Genomic DNA, 5,654 nt, shown 5'->3' with positions numbered 1-5,654 from the left:
GTTTATAACTCATCTAAATGAACGACGATTCAGTACATCCATGACGACTCAATACATCCAATGAAATACCGTTTAAAATCAGCGTGTGTAATAGTCGCACGTTTGAATTCGAGTACAGGCCAGCCGGCCAATCAGCTCGTCGCAGCTGATAGAATTGTCCAATCACTGGAAAGAAACGCAAACTGAGCCAATCAAAGTCCTAGGATTTCTTTAAAAATCTGTAAACACGCCCACAATGCGAGAGCTGTTTCATGCACGTTGAAATGTTGTTTAGACACTGCTGTTCAGCGTTTGACTGGCATTTGTTGCATGTAGTTTGTAGTTTGAAGAGTAACTACGCCCAGCCTGCATATTTTGTGCGTTTAAACAAGCAATAAGACGCCCAAAGGAAACAATTCCGGTAGCTGTTAGCATTACGTTATTAGTGTTTTTTAAGCTGACATGAGAAAAGAAAGGAATAGAGTTTGCGTTTGTTTTGAGGGGTCGTAATACAAAAATGGTTATGTATTCGTATATTCGTAGGTTGCTATATTTCTTTACTTTTTAGTTGTTCTGAAATGTATACAGTTGAAGTCAAAAGTTTACATACACCTTGCAGAATCTGCAAAATGTTAATAGTTTTACCAAAATAAAAGGGTTCATACAAAATAAATGTTATTTTTATTTAGTACTGACCTGAATAATATATTTCACATAAAAGAAGAGAAAACCCACTAATTCTTCAAATACACCAAATTCAGCATTTTGGTGTATTTGACCCTTTCCAACAATGACTATGATTTTGAGATCCTTCTTTTTCACTCTCAGGACAACTGAGGGACTCGTATGCATCTCTTACAGAAGGTTCAAACGCTCACTGATGCTTCAGAAGGAAACACAATGCAATAAGACCTGGGGGTGAAAACTTTTGGAATTTAAAAATCAGGGTAAATTTAACTTATTTTCTTCTGGGAAACATGTAAGTATCTTCTGTAGCTTCTGGAGGGCAGTACTAAGTGAAAAAAATATGATATTTAGGCTAAATAAGAAAAAAGTTTTCACCGCCGGCTCGTAATTCATCGTTTCCTTCTGAAGCATCAGTGAGCCTTTGAACCTTCTGTTCTAGTTGCACATGAGTCCATCAGTGTGAAGTTTTTTATAAATTCAACTATTATGTTCTTTTGTGGACTATGTGTAAACATCTTTTATGTAAATTATCTTATTCAGGTCAGTACTGCATAAAAAAATAACATGCAATTTGTGTATGATCCCTCTTATTTTCGTCAAATAATTCACATTTTGCAGATTCTGCAAGGTGTATGTAAACTTTTGACTTCAACTGTAACTCGTCTCAAGGTGATTTTTAAATTACTATTATTATAGTAATTGTCTATTTCTTTTAAATATTTATATAAAAAAAATATTATTTATTTATTTTAGGAAATTATGATATCTTATATTCACATATGAAAATGTATATGCTTGTATGCATATTATTATATTTATTTAGACTAGGACTATAAAAGTGTAGAATTGCATTATTATTATTATTATTACTAGAATTGCCTATTTCATAACAGCCCAAAATGGACAAATATAATCAATTTTTTCTATTTAATGAAATGGATTTTTATTTTAGCCCTTACCATTTAAAAAAATTAAATGACACAAGATTGGAAAATCAAATGAGCTAGTTGTTTAAACTCTAACCGGAAGGCAGTGCACATTCTTACCCATTAATCCTGGCAGATGGCATAGTCTATTTTGCATTAAATTAACCTTAAGAGCTTTTCGAGAGAAGTCATTAGACTGGAGTGGATGGAAGGCCGTGATTGCAAGAGGGTAAAAAGTACTGCGTAGCATGATTTTGTCATCTCTTCCTTATTTAATATCCAATGTGATCATCCGCTGCTAATTATAATTCAGACAGCATGCTTGATGGCCCCTCTCTCTGTTGAAGTCTTCACCAATCCCCAGAGGCCTCTTTGTATTGAGGATACAGAGAGTTGCGCCTCATTGGTGCGCATGTGAATGAGAGCATGCTAAGACTCAGAGAGCCACAAACAGACAGACACACTGGAGGATGCTTGAGTAACACACCGTGATCATGCCAGCCTGTCTACTATCACAATGACATCTAAGTATGGATATGGATCTTACGGTTTTGGGTTCAGCGTGGCTCAGATTAGTTGCATGTGTCTTGTTTCTTCTTCTGCAGTGGACAAAAAGTAAGTAGTGCAACCTGTTGCTTTACGTTTACGCAGTAATGACGTAATTGTTAGTCCACTTGTTGAAGAGTGTTCTAGTCTCTAGTGTACTTATTTTTTGTTGTTTTAGTAAAATCCGTATTGACCTGCAACTTGCACATGGTATTCAGGTGATTTTTAAACATGTAAAAAGTCCAAACACTTCATGATGGTTTATACTTTGTGTATGTGTGTATATTTACTAAAAGCAAATGTTCTTCTTTTATGAATGTAAAAGCCTATCCAATAGTTTGATGTTATTCCCTTTTGCTTTGAAACGGCTCCACATGAGTGTGGTCAGGGGTATCGTAACCCTGGACGCATCAGCCGCAGTGGCACTTAAGAACATAAAAGGCTTTGCATCAAAGACACTTAGAAACAGAGCTGTGCTTTTCATTTTCTAGACACTAGGTACATTTAAAAGGATTGGGGATTGCTTTCATCACAAGCAAAATGGCATTTAAATGTGTGCATTTTTAGCATACTAGTTTGAGTTAGATGCTACTACAGTGATTTTTAACTGAACATATGGTTTGACATCCTCACGTTTTTGAGATGTGTGGGCCCCATGCTGAGCACTGGTCTAGACTTCCTATAAGCCGATTTTGCAGAAATCTCCAAAAACAGACAATTTAGGCCCCAACTGGTGAGCAAGTTAAAATACAGATTTGATTTAAAAAAAAAGAAAAGAAAAAGAAAAGAAATGCAGTGTTCAACACGCTCAAAAGTAATTAGCTATGTTTCCATCACTCTGTATAGGAGATGGAAATACATTTGCTGAAAATAATTTCTCCTTGCACATCAAAAAAGCCATTTGATTTTATCAGGAAATGAATATATAAGTCATGACAACGGATATTGGTAGGTTTTTGTATATCACAGCCCCCTCACTAGCTTTTATTTTTAATCGAAGGAGATGAAGATGTGTTTCTTTAGCAAAGCTGCATGGTGAGCCATTCTTGCTGGGCTTCTGAAACTGTGTCAGAGCGATAATACGCTGCAGATATTTGCAGTGTAAATAAAGGGTTAATGGCAAGGAAAGCCCCTTACAGTATACTTGTGAGAGACCATGTTTAAGTTGTTTCTTGGAGGTTACCCAGATAGCACACATACGTCTGCAAGATGTCTGTTAAAGATCTTGTGATCTTGAAAGCATCTGCTGTGTACAAACATCTGGCAGATGTCTGTTTTACATCCATTCTAAATCATAAACAACTTAAAGACATCTAATAGATGTCTATTTGACGTCTAGTAGGAAACGCCCAATAGACGTATTGCATATGAGCAAACTACGTCTTGCAGATGTAAATGCAGACGTCAAATAGACGCCTCCGAGATGTACGTGTGCTATTAGGGTATAGTACATTAAAAAATTATCAAGAAGCATCTGCTGTGTACAAACATCTAACAGACATCTGTAAGATGTCAGTTTTACATCCATTCTAAATCATAAACATCTAATAGACGTCTATTTGTCATCTGATAACGGCTAATAGACGTAGTGCAGATGAGCAAACTACGTCCTGCAGATGTCAAATAGACGCCTCCGAGATGTACATGTGCTATTAGAGAATTAAAGAATGATCACCCAGATAGCACACATACATCTGCAAGATGTCTGTTAAAAATCTCTTAATCTGGAAAGCATCTGCTGTGTACAAACATCTAACAGACGTCTGTTAGATGTCAGTTTTACATCCATTCTAAATCATAAACATCTTAAAAACATCTAATAGACGTCTATTTGACATCTGATAACGGCTAATAGACGTAGTGCAGATGAGCAAACTACGTCTTGCAGATGTCAAATAGACGCCTCCGAGATGTACATGTGCTATTAGAGAATTAAATGATCACCCAGATAGCACACATACATCTGCAAGATGTCTGTTAAAAATCTCTTAATCTGGAAAGCATCTGCTATGTACAAACATCTAACAGACGTCTGTTAGATGTCAGTTTTACATCCATTCTAAATCATAAACATCTTAAAAACATCTAATAGACGTCTATTTGACATCTGATAACGGCTAATAGACGTAGTGCAGATGAGCAAACTACGTCTTGCAGATGTCAAATAGACGCCTCCGAGATGTACATGTGCTATTAGAGAATTAAATGATCACCCAGATAGCACACATACATAAACATAAACATCTTAAAAACATCTAATAGACGTCTATTTGACATCTGATAGGAGACGTCCTATAGACGTATTGCAGACGAGCAAACACTCTAAAAAATACGTCTTCCAGATGTGCAAGTAAATGCAGATGTCAAATAGATGTCTCCATGATGTATGTGTGCTATCAGGGCATGTGACTTTTATGTACGCCAAGTGAGCTGCAAATGCGAAACCCAGATAGCACACGTATGTCTGCAAGATATATCTGTTAAAGATCACCTAATTTGGAAAGCATTTGCTGTGTAAAAACATCTGACAGGCCTCATATATCCATTCTAATAGATATAAAGACATCTAATAGATGTCTCTTTGACATCTGATCTGAATGTGTTTTTATCAGGAAGTGACGATTTTATTCTCTTTAACTCTTTGGATGGAAACCGTGCTTATTCGCAAATGTTTTATGCAATATTTAAAGTTAAATTCACTACTTTGGCTGAAACCCAACATCTGACTACATAGCTTTTGATACTTTTCGATGCAGTAAACCTACATTTCAGCAAATATCTTCAAGGATTTCCTTTCTTTGGCCTCTGAATGTGAATGAGAGGCAATCCTGATAACGACATTGCCAAATTGCGCTCGTGATTGCTTGCGCTATTAGCCTTTGTCTCAATGCACAGCCTGTAATAAAACGACATTGCAGACTGCAGGGTTTGAATGGGGTTTCTAGACACCCCCCAAATGACTGACTTATGTCTATTGCCGGTAACCATAGAAACCCCTGCTAAAGGAAAGCTGGAAGTGTGGAATTGGTTGCTATGGGGACATAATTTGATGCTTTGTTGAGACTCCAAAGTTTGCAAACGTCCTTGCACTGTGAGCGCCATGAATAGGGCTGTCACAGAGGTTAAGCTATTTTTTTGGTAGATAACAGGGCATTGTTTCCTCTGGCATTTCCGAGAATGACCACAGGAAGGAGGCTTTTATATATGTGCTTTATCTAAAGCTGCAGGTTCTGCGGTGTGTAGGTGTGACGAGTCAGGTATATGCATATGCTGACACTGAAGTGGAAGTGTTTATAAGAATTTCTAGGCACAATTGGTTTATTTTTATCTTTTGGAACCGGGATAGTTAATCCGGGATAGTTAATCCAGCTTTCTTGAAGTGTTTATAAGAATGTCTAGGCACAATTGGTTTATTTTTATCTTTTGGAACCAGGATAGTTAATACAAAAATGAAAGTTCTGTCAGTAATTACTCATTCTTATGTCGTTCCAAACCTATAAGACCTTCTTTCATCTT

This window comes from Garra rufa, chromosome 7 (assembly GCF_049309525.1).
Source record: "Garra rufa chromosome 7, GarRuf1.0, whole genome shotgun sequence".
NCBI classification, from domain to species: Eukaryota; Metazoa; Chordata; class Actinopteri; order Cypriniformes; family Cyprinidae; genus Garra; species Garra rufa.
Note: the sequence above shows the minus strand (reverse complement) of the source record.